The sequence below is a fragment of the Schistocerca serialis genome, chromosome 6 (genome assembly GCF_023864345.2).
Source record: "Schistocerca serialis cubense isolate TAMUIC-IGC-003099 chromosome 6, iqSchSeri2.2, whole genome shotgun sequence".
NCBI classification, from domain to species: Eukaryota; Metazoa; Arthropoda; class Insecta; order Orthoptera; family Acrididae; genus Schistocerca; species Schistocerca serialis.
Genome location: NC_064643.1, coordinates 642,217,759 through 642,233,552, shown reverse-complemented (window position 1 = coordinate 642,233,552; position 15,794 = coordinate 642,217,759). Strand labels below are relative to the sequence as shown.

Below are 15,794 nucleotides of genomic sequence, written 5' to 3'. Positions count from 1 at the left end.
ATGGCCGTAAGTAATGGACAGGAAGCAATGTAACGTAGAAGGATTTAAAGTAAATGTTGAGATCGGCGCGGGAGCTCCGAGTCCCTAAGAAGAAGAAGGTATTAATTACTGTGCCTTCTGTGCTGACGAAATGTAATGTCCATCTTCCATCGGCTCACGTTTAGTTTCCTTGGCAGTCTTGACCTAACCTTTTTTTTTCTCTTTTACCAATTTTTCACTGCGCTTTGTTACATCCTTTCGACAACATTCCGAATATTGTAGTTTAGTTTCATTCAACATATTCTGTTATCAGAAAGGCAAAGGTCCCGAGTTCGAGTCTCGGTCGGGCACACAGTTTTAATCTGCCAGGAAGTTTCATATCAGCGCACACTCCGCTGCAGAGTGAAAATCTCATTCTGGAAACATCCCCCAGGCTGTGGCTAAGCCATGTCTCCGCAATATCCTTTCTTTCAGGAGTGCTAGTTCTGCAAGGTTCGCAGGAGAGCTTCTGTAAAGTTTGGAAGGTAGGAGACGAGGTACTGGCAGAAGTAAAGCTGTGAGTACCGGGCGTGAGTCGTGCTTCGGTAGCTCAGTTGGTAGAGCACTTGCCCGCGGAAGGCAAAGGTCCCGAGTTCGAGTCTCGGTCGGGCACACAGTTTTAATCTGCCAGGAAGTTTCATATTCTGTTATGTTCCTGTCGTCGATTTGTTGAAATTCTTCCCTTCTCCTTTGAAGTTGCCTTGCTCCATTTGAGATTTTCTTTTCTTTTGATTTCTTGGTATCTACCATATCTTTTATACTCTAAGACGCTTGGGAAGCAATTTTTACTGGGATAAATTATGTTGTAAAGCATATGTCAATAATTAATTTGAACAGTTCCATCATTCAAGAACACTGACCTTATACAAAAGCGACAATTAAGTTACTGAATCTTTCCATGGAGATGTTTACTACAGTGAATGTTACTCGTTTTATTGAACAACGTCCCCTATTGCCTCAGTATTTTTGTGTAATCATCAGTCCTACGCATCTTGTGAAGTAACTAACGATTGTAAAGCTCTGACTGTTGTATCCGCTTCGTAAGTCGACTCTTGCTTTATTTGCATAGCGGCAAGAAACTGTTCACAATCTGGCAGTGAGATCAGACTGTTACCGTGTACAGTTACGTACGCACTCGCTGGCCAGGGAGCACGTTTCCCTTCGCGGCTAGCGTTCGTAACCTCGCGCCAGACTCCGGAGAACTCCGCTGCCGAAACGAGGTGTTCGGCGCTGCTCCCTGTAGCGTGCGCCGTGTTTTCGACGTGTTCGTGCGGTTGCGGCGGAAAATCGACCCGTGTTTTGCGCCCAGAACGAGGTATTCATTTCGCGGTAAGACGTGCGAAGGCAGAGGTTCCGTGTTCATCAGGCCAGAAAATTGGTTACCTTGTCCAAGTACGAAACTAATTTAGACGCCGAAAAAAGAAGAAAATGCGAACGCCAATGTGGTCCAGCGTACGCAGGTAGCAGGCCTGAGCGACGACGATCCGACCGGGTACTCAAATAGGAAATGGGAGGTCGTTTCTGGCGCGGGCGTCTGATCCTCCCCCTCTCTCCCCCGCGCCCCTCCCCCCCCCCCCCCTCCCCCAATCCCCTGGAGTGGCGTGTCGTCACGTATCAACTGCTAGCAGAGACAGTACCCGCAGTAGCTGTCTTTCTGCAGCATGTTTGCTGTCGTGCATTTGTGAACATAAGAGCTTTCGTAACAACGTCATTCCCTTTGTGGAGACGGTGACTGACTTATTTTTCAATTTTTTTAGACTCAGTCGATTTTTTGCCATACCGTCATAGCCTTTTTCGGCCTTCAAAAGCCGTCTTCAGATGCGATGGGCGGCATTTGATGAGCAAGTGTTCATGCATTGTCAACGTTGAGATGGTCTTTGAAGGCCGAAACCGGTTATGATTGTATTACAAAAACGCGATTGGGTCAAAAATAAAAAATAAATAAAAGTTTTTGTTCTACGGATGTAAATGAGAAACAGGAGCCACTAATTACAGAATAGAAGGCAGCTGCAGCATTCAAAATACAGTTAAGAAAAACGTTGTGCACACGGAGATCTAAATCTGTTATACAAGTTGAAGATGGGTCAACGCCTGAAACGCGTTCTTGCAGTTAATAAAGCTATCAAAAGAAAAAAAAAAAGGTTGTGACAGTTCGAGTAGTCTACAGCAAGCCCGAGTGTGCAGAGCTCACCAGTGTGAGAAAGGGTGGGGGGGGGGGGGGGGGGGTGAGGCGATTGGAGAGGACAAAATGGTGACTATATTGAACAAAATAAGATGGATATTACATTTTTTCGGAAAATTCATTATAAACCTTATAAAATTTACAAAATGAAACCACTCCATAACATGAGACGAATTCATTACGGTTTAAAGTGCGATTTTGAGATCAGTTTTAAGAATTTTAGAATTATTTGCAATTTTGAATAGTATTCTAGAAATCAGAGATTAATCAGAATTAAACCGTTAGAATGAACACATAATATGTGTTATCAAATTAAAGCTGACAACCTCATCAAACACTAAAACGCTCTAAATTTCGACTCCTGCATCTGTATGAAAAGTTGCAAAGAATTTTATATAATATACACTACTGGCCATTGAAATTGCTACACCACGAAGATGATTTGCTACAGACGCGAAATTCAACCGACAGGAAGAAGATGCTGTGATATGCAAATGATTAGCTTTTGAGAGCATTCTCACAAGGTTGGTGCCGGTGATGACACCTACAACGTGCTGACATGAGGAAAGTATCCAACCGATTTCTCATACACAAACAGCAGTTGACCGGCGTTGCCTGGTGAACATTGTTGTGATGCCTCGTGCAAGGAGCAGAAATGCGTACCATCACGTTTCCGACTTCGATAAAGGTCGGATTGTAGCCTATCGCGATTTCGGTTTATCGTATCGCGACATTGCTGCTCGCGTTGGTCGAGATCCAATGGCTGTTAGCAGAATATGGAATCGGTGGGTTCAGGAGGGTAATACGGAAAGCCGTGCTGGACCCCAACGGCCGCGTATCACTAGCAGTCGAGATGACAGGCATATTATCCGCATGGCTGTAACGGATCGTGCAGCCACGTCTCGATCCCTCAGTTAACAGATAGGGACGTTTGCAAGACAACAACCATCTGCACGAACAATTCGACGACATTTGGAGCAGCTTGGAGACCATGGCTGCGGTTCCCCTTGATGCTTTATTATAGACAGGAGCGCCTGCAATGGTGTACTCAACGACGAACCTGGGTACACGAATGGCATAACGTAATTTTTTCGGATGAATCCAGGTTCTGTTTACAGAATCATGATGGTCGCATCCGTGTTTCGCGATATCGCGGTGCACACATTGGAAGCGTGTATTCGTCATCGCCATACTGGCTTATCACCCGGCGTGATTGTATGAGGTGCCACTGGTTACACGCCTCTGACACCACTTGTTCGCATTGACGGCACTTTGAACAGTGTACGATATATTTCAGATGTGTTGTGTTACGACCCGTGGCTCTACCCTTCATTCGATCCCTGCGAAACCCTACATTTCAGCAGGATAATGCACGACTGCATGTTGCAGATCCTGTACGGGCCTTTCTGGATACAGAAAATGTTCAACTGCTGCCCTGGCCAGCACATTTTCCAGATCTCTCACCAATTGAAAACTTCTGGTCAATAGTGGCCGAGCAACTGGATGGTCACAATACGCCACTCACTACTCTTGATGAACTGTGGTATCGTGTTGAATCTGCATGGGCAGCTGTACCTGTACACGCCATCCGAGCTCTGTTTGACTCAATGCCCAGGCGTATCAAGGCCGTTGTATTAAATCTTAATGGATGTGCGAATAATAAAATGTAAAACATTTGCATGGAGGGTAGAAGGACGCACTCTCGTAAGGCAGGCCCTACATATTTTGTGAATTTAACGTAACTATTTCAAATTATAATCCCCGATGCAAGGATGTTCAGGAAATTTTCTAATAACTTATCTAATACTGTATTGGTTTTGCAATCAGAGGTAAGAAAATGGTCGTAATACTTACTGGATTGCTTTAACATCTTGTGTGTGTGTGTGTGTGTGTGTGTGTGTGTGTGTGTGTTAATTTTGAATGGCGGTCATTGTTTCAGTATTTAACATGGATTCAATAATGTCTGACGTCACAGAAAGTGTTGAAGGGCTGGCAGCAATGCATACGCGGTGTTTGGTCTTTGGTTTCCAGTCCTTCGTCTGGGTAGGCTTTTGTCTTTTACGAGCGACATTGTGTCGGCGGCTGTGCTTGGTGCAGTCAAGATAGTCTGGGCGCTGAAGCAGCCGCGGCTAGCAAAAAAATCCTATCTTGTTTCTGGTCCCGATCTTTGAAATAATTTTGGTGAATACAGGCTCATACTTTAAATTTTCCTTGGACTTCGTATATTTGACAATGATTTATAGTGATTATTTGGAATAAGAAGTTCTAGTATTTATGTTGTGGTTAATAGTGAAAGACTATGCTGTCTGATTTTGAGTATTTGGTTACAAATTTCATGATTAATGGGATATTAAACGATATTTGTACGAATTTACGTTGCTCTGCTGCACTACTTTATAATTATTTGTCTTTGTTTTCATTTGACTCCACAATAAACTGTGTCAGGGCACGATTTGCAGATGTCAGAATTATTTGCAATAAACATTTATTAGTGTTAAATGATAATTATTCTGCTTCGACAACACTATTAATCACATGCAGCTGCGTTATTTTTAAATTAGTTTGTTAACCAGTGTACTACATTATAAGGGTCTAAGGGACAGATACTTTATAAATGCATTGGCCTTAAGCCGCTAGTGTACAGCCTACCTCTACGACAATGCAACAGCCGAAGCTAATAGACTTGGTTGTGCACTGACCACGGCAAAAGCGGATTATAAACCCCCCAGTGCAGTTGTAAACCGATTGCTGTTTTACTTCAAGTATTTCAGAACTTTTCATTTGCCGCTGTGTGAGACGTTCGTGTATTTATGTTTTAATTAGTCTGTGTTCAAACTTGTTGGTGTGCACCTTACTACCTCCTTTCAAGACATTATCCACTCTAGTCAACTGTTCTTTCCTGTGTAACAGAATTACAGTGTAATTGGTAAATCTCATAGGTATTTATTTCTTCTTGCTAAACTTCAATTCCCTTTCCAAATTTAGTTTCTCTTACTGTTTGCTCAATATACAGATAAATGGTTCAAATGGCTCCAAGCACTATGGGACTTAACGTCTGAGGTCATCTGTCCCCTAGACATAGAACTACTTAAACCTAGTTAACCTAAGGATATCACACACATCCATGCCCGAGGCAGGATTAGAACCTGCGACTGTAGCAGCAGCGCTGTTCCGGACTGAAGCGCCTAGAACCGCTCAATATACAGATAAAATACATCTACTCTTACTATGAATGGTGTCCGAAACTCTTTAACGTCAAGCGTGTATGGAAGTTGGGGATTCAAAATTCAGTACTTTCAGACACGAAACTAGAGATCTAAAATTAATGTTGATTTTTCTTTTTTTTACTGGTGTAAACAATTTACACGTGTTGCGAAATGAACTCCAGACAGGTCTTTGCAACCAAACAAGTGGTGACTGGTCCGGATACCGCGGTGATTCTGCATCTGGATGCTGGAAGACAGCTGGCACAGTACATCGCGATGTGGCGTTCTGCTGTCAGCGGCTGACTGGGTCGCTGCACGGTGTAGCACAACCCGGAGTTTCCACAGCCAGCCGAGTGATGGGAGCCTTCCATCTGTCATAACACTGTTGGCTGTAGTGGATATAAATTCTTCCACCTGTGGTGGTAGCAGCATTCCTTTGGCGTCGTGCATTCGACCGACGCGGCCTCTGCGCCAGTCGTTGATCGAATGTATGACTAAGCTGCCGCAGCCTCAACGAGCAGCATACATCACGAGGTGAAGGCGCCGATTTACGAGCCGTCAGGCAGCTATGATGGTTCCGGGCTTCGAACTGGATCTGCTGAGGTGAGGCCCCCCACTGGGAACGTCAAGGGCTGCCTACTCGCCACGACTGGTTCCTGGGCCGCTAAAATGCAGTGATGGAAACAACCGAATGAAAACAGTCATTAGGTTGTTGGAAAATAATCGGAGTATTCGGCTGTAGTTTTACGAATCGGTCGAATTATTCATTGTTTTGAGTACAACCAGTCTGTGAGAGCAACCGAAGGAAAACAGTCATTCCGTTGTTGGAAAATAATCGTTCAATTGGTCGAACTACTCATTCTTTTGACTGAAACAAATCTGTGGGAGCAGCCAAATGAAAAGGATCGAGTAAGACGGTTGTAGTTTTACGTGTCAGTTGGATTACTATTCATTTACTTTTCGAGTGAAAGCAGTTGAATGAAAACATTGTAACCTCCCAACAGAAAAGTTCCGCAACCTCCCAATAGTAGAAAATATAATTATAACATTGACATTTAGTGTAACCACCCAACAGATAATTTCCGTAACCTACCAATAATAAAATATGATTAATGTCTCAATAAAAGAATGTGACTCATAGATAACCTTTCAATAACTGACTGTGAATTTAAACTGGTGAATTTTGGACGTCAGCAGCGCTGCGTCATGGCCCTGAAAGATCATTCTGAATAAACTGAAAATTCTTACCTCAATATGGTCACCGTATAACGCGTATATATCTGCTCATACAAGAAATTTTGTTTGCACAGCCCTGTGCAATGCTGGCCGATAGATTTGTCATGTATAAAAAGAAACAACTGACTTTTCTTTACAATAATCAGGATGACCATGGATTGGAGAAATTAGTAAATTCTTTAAATTGAAATGAATGATTGTCAAAAGTTACTTTTTATGAGAAAGATTATTATTAAGAGATTTTTTTAAACATTTACATGGGACTTAATATAACAATACTACATATGCACGAGGCTGCTTTTAACTTACACTACAACGCTCAGGCTCCGCCATCGCTCCACCATGACCAGCCAGCCAACACGATACGCCAGACTGCTCGCTACTACTTACTCCTACTGCTACACAGTTCCTACTGCTGACAACACTGCTCTCTGGTCTGAGATTCTCTTATAGCTTACATATCGCAGGCAGCGCATGAGCAATCCATCGAAATTACATCTGCTCCAGTGCGCTAGCAACAAATTCCTTAAACATGGACCTCTTACATAACCTTCCACTGGGGGGGGGGGGGGGGGAGGGGCGGGGCGGGCAAAAATTTGGCAGCGATGGTGAGTCAATTGGACTTGCCATGAGCAACAAATTTTTCTATAATCTATTTAGTTTACTAAGTCTACAGTCACAGAATATATACATATATAAATATTATTGATAAATAATGTAAGTACAGAACATATTAAGAAATGAAATAGAGCGCACATGCACTGAGTACAGAATATATTAAGAAATGACAAAGTGTATACGCAATGAGTACAAAACATATTAACAAATGACATAAAGTGCACACGCACTGTATATATTTTTACCATTTTACAAGAACTAGGATAGTCACAGAATATATACATATATAAATATTATTGATAAATAATGTAAGTACAGAGCAAGAAATGATATAGGGCGCACATGCACTGAGTACAGAATGTATTAAGAAATGACAAAGTGTATATGCAATGAGTACAAAACATATTAACAAATGACATAAAGCGCACATGCACTGTATATATTTTTACCATTTTACAAGAACTAGGATAGGAATGGGAAGGATTGTATCATGGCTGTAGGACAGTAGGTTGCATGTAGCTGCACTGAAAGTCTGTATCTTTCTACAGAAGCACAACACCAAGTGAGACAATCTGAAGTTCTCTTCCTGAATTATTTATCAGTGTAGCAAAGACACTGAAATGTTGCATTAATATTGTATGTTATCATTTTGGTAGTAAATTAGGTACACCAAACAGTAGGACCATAATAAAATCTCCATCGTTCAAGGTGGTGGACAGCTTGATACGTCAACACCACATTCTTGTAGAATCCATACTCTTACATCAATGTAGAATTAGTGCAAAAACCAAATATAGTGCTCCATGATCATGAGGATGGACAGGACATACGGATATTGCAATAATTGCTGGTAATTAGGTCAGAAGGTGGAGGATACATTAAGCCTTATGCTATTCATCATTCAGAATTACACTAGCATACCAAACGATTTGAATTATTATTGGCACTCATTGGCTAGTTACTGAACATTTCTGTAACATGTATGGAGTATTACCGAACATTAATCATTTGTCATCTAATTACAGTAATCATTGGCATTCATTTATGCATAAGTCCTCTCATCACAGTAATCATTGGCATACATTTATGCAGTGTTACAAAACATCATTCATAAGTCATCTCATTACAGTAATCATTGGCATCATATGTCATCTCATTACAGTAATTATTGGCACTCATTGGCCAGTTACAAAGCAGTTTTATGCATTATTCAGAAGTCATCATTCAAAACAAGAGTTAATTATTGGCATAGCATTTATGCATAAGTCTTCATATATCAGTAATCATTGGCATCATAAGTCATCTCATTACAGTGATCATTGGTATAACATTTATACAGTATTACAAAACATCAGTCAGTATTATTCAGCAGTCATCATTCAAAACAATGGTTATTGCGTGTAGCAACAAGCTATTAGTGTTTATATATGATATCATGTAAGTGACATAAGACATACTTAAAATGTAAGACATTGTAACTATTACTCAAGGTCTGTAGTCCAATAACATAGACAGAATGGAATCAATACATCAGAAAAATTTGCATTAAATTTAGGAATAGAAATATATCTTTAACTGGTAGCATTATTTAGTTATGTACTGATAATAGAAGGTACTGGTATTAATTTTTTTGTGCTAGCAATGCATTGCATTGGGAACTATAGTCAATTGCTGGGGCATGAAAATATTTGTTTTTGACTTATTGCTGGAGATAAGGATTAATAACGTCATTCGTCATGAGTCCACTGTAGCAAGATCATGAAACAGGTAGAGGATATGTGATCACATTCATGAATGATACACACAACTGGTTAAAAAAATGCAAGTATTAGAACAGGCTTCATAACTAAGTGCTTATAGCATATTAATATCATGAAAAGATTCTCCTGGAAAAAATAGAAAATGGATTATTGACCTGAAAGAAAAAATGTATACTATGCTGAAAAGTAGTGAACTTTGAATTAACAGGTAATGAAACGTGTACTCTAGGAATCTTTCCCAAAACATTCAGTCATTATACTATGCGACATAAGACATACTGTCAAAAGGAACTGCAACAAATACTTAAATAACTACATAGCATTTCTTAACTAATAGATATTTTATGAACTCCATCATTATCATCATCTACAAAGAAAAACTTTATTATTCATATTACCATAACTTCATGATTACCATCATCTGCAAAGAAAAACTTCATTATTCATATTACCATATTCTTCATATAGCTATTCATCATCATTTATTATCATCTGCAAAAAATAGACACTTCATTATTCATATTACCATTTACTTCATACAACTATTCATTATCATTCATTACTTCCTATAGTATAGAGTTTCTTACTTCTAACATATTTCATCACTAAAATTAACATGTGTAGTTCTGTCTGACAGCCTGCAATAATTGCCTCGTCTTCTGAAAGAAAAATAATTAGTCAAGACTGCTATCATACGATGTGTATAGTATATTCTTGTTAATGCTTGTTAATTCTGATCCATGTACTCTTCATGACAAGTTATAGCATTTTCTTTCGTTCATTCCGAAAGTGAAATTCCCAGTTCATAGTAAACCACTGTCGTTTCTTTAATTTATTTCTTTTACATGACATTGCTTTCTGAAAATGATGAATATGGATTAATATCTTGCATTTAAATCATATACCCAATAAATGAAAACTTGTTTATATTGATATAACTAAGCACACAGCATAGCATGACAGAAAACATATTAGGTCAAAAACATAGACAGTTCTCAAGTGCAAAAATGTACACACAGTATCATAATGTAGTAGCAAAAAATGTAGAATAGTCAAGATATAGAGATATCATAAGGAAAAACGTCAAATTCAACTGGTGTTTGTTACATCTTAAAGATTTCATAGTGAATACAGAGAAAAATTCTACTTTCGATAAGAAAATCATCATATATACATAAAAAATGGAAAATGTGCACTGTCTGATATACACTCCTGGAAATGGAAAAAAGAACACATTGACACCGATGTGTCAGACCCACCATACTTGCTCCGGACACTGCGAGAGGGCTGTACAAGCAATGATCACACGCACGGCACAGCGGACACACCAGGAACCGCGGTGTTGGCCGTCGAATGGCGCTAGCTGCGCAGCATTTGTGCACCGCCGCCGTCAGTGTCAGCCAGTTTGCCGTGGCATACGGAGCTCCATCGCAGTCTTTAACACTGGTAGCATGCCGCGACAGCGTGGACGTGAACCGTATGTGCAGTTGACGGACTTTGAGCGAGGGCGTATAGTGGGCATGCGGGAGGCCGGGTGGACGTACCGCCGAATTGCTCAACACGTGGGGCGTGAGGTCTCCACAGTACATAGATGTTGTCGCCAGTGGTTGGCGGAAGGTGCACGTGCCCATCGACCTGGGACCGGACCGCAGCGACGCATGGATGCTCGCCAAGACCGTAGGATCCTACGCAGTGCCGTAGGGGACCGCACCGCCACTTCCCAGCAAATTAGGGACACTGTTGCTCCTGGGGTATCGGCGAGGACCATTCGCAACCGTCTCCATGAAGCTGGGCTACGGTCCCGCACACCGTTAGGCCGTCTTCCGCTCACGCCCCAACATCGTGCAGCCCGCCTCCAGTGGTGTCGCGACAGGCGTGAATGGAGGGACGAATGGAGACGTGTCGTCTTCAGCGATGAGAGTCGCTTCTGCCTTGGTGCCAATGATGGTCGTATCCGTGTTTGGCGCCGTGCAGGTGAGCACCACAATCAGGACTGCATACGACCGAGGCACACAGGGCCAACACCCGGCATCATGGTGTGGGGAGCGATCTCCTACACTGGCCGTACACCACTGGTGATCGTCGAGCGGACACTGAATAGTGCACGGTACATCCAAACCGTCATCGAACCCATCGTTCTACCATTCCTAGACCGGCAAGGGAACGTGCTGTTCCAACAGGACAATGCACGTCCGCATGTCTCCCGTGCCACCCAACGTGCTCTAGAAGGTGTAAGTCAACTACCCTGGCCAGCAAGATCTCCGGATCTGTCCCCCATTGAGCATGTTTGGGACTGGATGAAGCGTCGTCTCACGCGGTCTGCACGTCCAGCACGAACGCTGGTCCAACTGAGGCGCAAGGTGGAAATGGCATGGCAAGCCGTTCCACAGGACTACATCCAGCATCTCTACGATCGTCTCCATGGGAGAATAGCAGCCTGCATTGCTGCGAAAGGTGGATATACACTGTACTAGTGCTGACATTGTGCATGCTCTGTTGCCTGTGTCTATGTGCCCGTGGTTCTGTCAGTGTGATCATGTGATGTATCTGACCCCTGGAATGTGTCAATAAAGTTTCCCCTTCCTGGGACAATGAATTCACGGTGTTCTTATTTCAATTTCCAGGAGTGTATAACGACAAGAAAAGCAACCTGCTAACCTTACCTTGCCGGGCACTTGCCAAGAAAAAAATATGATCATCATCAGTAAGTGGTCATATAAATATCTGGAAATGGCATTACAGTGTGATAAATCATAAAGTATGTTCACTCAATATAGGGTTTAATATTGGAGATATGGTGATTGCCCTTGCTTTTTCTGGTTCTCAAAGTTTCGACAAGTACTACATTGGGGTGAGGGATGCTGCGTATTCTATGTGGACCTGCGTATAGAAGCCCAAATTTATTGCATCTACTCTTTCCTCTGTTGGATAAATAGTGTGTGCATACTAATATCTTCTGTCCTATGTGAAAGTCACGGCGTGTACAAACCTGTTTTTGCTGTCTTCTCCGGCGCACTGCGGCACGTTTGATGTTGTTGAGTGCAATGTCAATTATTTCATGGTGGCGTAGTCGACGAGATGTAGGAAAAGATACTAATTCTTTAATTTTGTTAGGTGGTTCAACAATTTTCAATATAACAGTCGGAGATAACATAGTAGATTCATTTGGTATGGAGTTAATTACATCCTGGAATGAGAGTATGTGTGCGTCCCAATCAATATATATTTTATGGCAGTATATTCTACATAGCTTACCAGTTTCTTTCATCATTCGTTCAGAAGGGTTCGAAGAAGCATGATACCTGGATATATAGATCGGAGAAATGTTTCTAGGTCGTAACATATGTGTCCATATCGCAGATCGAAGTTGTGGTCCATTGTCGGACAATACATTCAATACATGCCCTACATGAAATAAAAAAATGTTTTACAAATGCATTCGAAATAGATTTAGCAGTAGCTTTGCGCAACGGAGTGAAGGTAACAAATTTCGAAGTGAGTTCAACAGCGACAAAGATGTAGCAAAAACCTCTATTACTTCTGGGAATCGGTCCAAAAATGTCTACAGCGGCCATGTGTCTCAATTTAACGGGTATAATGGGATATAACTGAGGAATATGTGAAGTCGTGTCTGATTTAGCTTTCTGGCAGATTTTACATGACGCTAAAACTCGTCGAATACGTTTCTCCATGTTCGCAAAATAACAGTTCTGTCTCAGTATAAGAAAACATTTTCTGGCTCCGTAATGTGCGTAACTTAAATGAGTATACCAAATTAATTTGTTAACAAGTTCGTCAGGAATACATAGTAACCAGTTGTTGCTGTCAGGGTGAGAGCGGCGAAACAGAATGTTCTTGCGTATTAGTATAACGGTTTCTAATGGTAACGTTATTCCTATCTTGCCAAAGGTGTTTAATTTCTTTCCATACGTTGTCTTTGCTCTGCTCTTGTGCTATATCTCGTAATGATGACGAAATGAAATTTTCGAATGCAACTTGTTGAATATACATGACGCTAAAATTTGCTTCGCAGAAGTTGGATCCGATGTCTTGCTAATTGTTGCTGAGAGAACGGGATAGTGCGTCTGCTACAACATTTTGTGTACCGGGAATCTGAACAATTTTAAAATTAAATTCCTGTAAATAAAGTTTCCATCTGCTTGATCTGTCATGTGTAAATTTAGCGGAAAGTAAAAACTGTATAGCTCTATGGTCTGTGTAAACGGTAGTATGTCTCCCGTAAAGAAAATGCCTAAATCTGGTAAATGCCCATACAACACATAATGTTTCAAGTTCTGTAGCAGAATAATTGAGTTCAGCAGGTGACAGAATGCGACTTGCAAAGGCGATGTTTTTAATTACTGAATTACCGTCTTCTTCAATTTCCTGAAAAATGTGTACGCCTAAAGCTGTGTTAGAACTGTCGGTGTCAATGGAAAAATTTCTGGTAGGATCAGGGTGTGATAAAAGTGGTGCATTCAACAAAGCTTGTTTTAGATTGACAAATTCAGACTGTGCTTGGCTATTCCACGACCAAATAGCGTTTTTACCCGTCAACTGACATAATCTAGGGGTGTCTAAAGCAGAGTAATGAATACATTTACGGAAAAAGTTAATTAAACCCAAAAAGCTGCGTAGTTGTTTCTTCATCGTAGGAACAGTAATGTCACGTAAAGCTTGAAGTTTTTCCGGGTCAGGCGCCATGCCTTCTGCTGAAATTACATGTCCAAGAAATTTTATGGAAATTTTGTCGAAGTGTGATTTGCTAAGATTAACTGTGAGTCCTTGAGCACGAAAAGTTTGCAACAGTTGTTCAAGAATCAGATTGTGTTCAGACCAGTTAGCTTCTGCGATAAGGATGTCGTTTACATACGTTGTGATTCTGCCTTTAAGTTCTGTCGGAAGTATAGTATTTAAACCGCGAATAAATGCTGCCGAAGCAATTGTTAAGCCGAACGGTAATTTGCAAAATTGATAACAATCACCAAAACAGAGAAATGCTGTGTACTTTCTGCAGTTCGGATGGAGCTGAATTTGCCAAAATCCCGATTTCAGATCTAATGTGGAATAAACAGCAGTACCGTGAAATTTCTGTAGAAGTTCTTCTTGTGTCTGTGGGCGATCTATTTCACTAATAATAATGTCGTTGACATGACGAGAACCAAGTACGAGGCGAAGTGAGCCATCCTTTTTCTTAACAATATGGAGCGGGTTTATGTACGGACTAACTGCCAGTTCAATAATTCCTTCGTCTAGCATAGCTTGTAATTCTTTCTTAACTTGTTCTCTGTAGATATACGGAATAGGATAATGTTTGGTTTTAAACGTGTGATGCTGTTTAACTTGAAATTCATACATAAAACCGGAAATAGTACCAGGGATGTTGTCAAAAACTGGAGCTTGCTGTAAAAGAATTTTGCGTAGTTGCGTGCGTTCGTCGTCTGTATTTGCGCTGCTTTGTTTTACTTCATCAGAAATCATTTGCATAACGTCATAGGCAGCTTCGTCTGGTGTATTATAGTTGCGTGTTTACGTATCTGTGAACAATGTGGAAAGGCAGTCCGTGTTACGCGATGTAGGAATGACCTCTGTTCGATTAATTGCCTGTTCATCTGCAGATAAAGCGTGCTGAAATTCTAATGCTAGTTGTACATTCTCATCCTTTAACATTAAATAGGAATTTTGAAAGTCAATAATTGCGTCATGTTGTACCAGAAAATTCGTACCTAAAATAACGTCTGTTGTCAATAAGGGAACAATCCAAAAATTTGAGTGGAACGTATGACCTGCAACACAAAATGATAAGTGAGTCTGTAATTTTACATCTACTCCTTTACTAGATACTGCTCGTTTTACTTTAGTTTTGCGTAATGGTACCGTAGGATAAATATTCTCTTTGTTACATTCGTTGAAGGTTTCTTCATTTATAACTGACATAGGTGATCAAGAATCGATTACTGCTGAAAATGGATGATGCAATCTTCACTTCAATGACAGGATGGGAAATGGGTTTTTGAATAACTGGTTTTTCATGCAAAAGTGTGTCTCTGATGTCGTCAAAGTAATAACATTTTCGTGAACAAGTGTCTTAGTATCAAAAGTATTGCTTACGTTGCTGGAAGATCCAATCTGTACTGTATCTAGTCAAATTCTATCTGACGTGCTGTTATTTGCAGGAGGATGCTGTGGCATTTCGACTATTTGTACTGTTCTGTTATTTCTTCCTGACGTATTAGGTTCGGGATGATACCGACTGTCTGGTTCATTCATGATAATCTGTTGTTGCGGATGATTCTGCTGCTGGTAAGACCTACTGTTATTACATGTACGCTGAAATTTGTGCTCATTACTTCTACGTCTGTCATGATAGTCATTGCTGTACGGCGCGTTGCGATAGGAGTTGAAATGATGTGTTTTCTGTACGTACTGATTTCCTTTTTGCGGTGCGTTACTATTTAGTGGAGCCGACGCTATACGTGTAGGCGGCGAAACGTTAAAGCTTGGTTGACCTTGCACGTTACATTGTTGGTTAGGTATGCTAACCGGCTGGTTTTGTTGCTGTTGTGGGGAAAAACCTCTATTGTTACCAAAATGTGTTTCGTGTTGCTGATAATTTTGACGATACTGACAATTAAAATTTTGTCTGTTATTAAAGTTCTGGTGGTTGTCGTTCCTGGAGCATCTATTACCTTTGCTATTGAAATGGCGTGGCTGATCGTAATTACTGTATGTTGGTTGGCCTTGGTTATGATGCGAAAAATTTTTGTTTATGAA

General features: G+C 41.0%; 1 non-coding gene across 1 annotated transcript; it reads left to right on the top strand.

The window, feature by feature from the left end:
- The first annotated feature begins 556 nt into the window (after nt 1–556).
- Trnap-cgg (transfer RNA proline (anticodon CGG)) lies at nt 557–631 on the top strand. Its single transcript has one exon. It is a non-coding gene; the product is annotated as a tRNA-Pro (tRNA).
- The last annotated feature ends 15,163 nt before the right edge of the window (nt 632–15,794 follow it).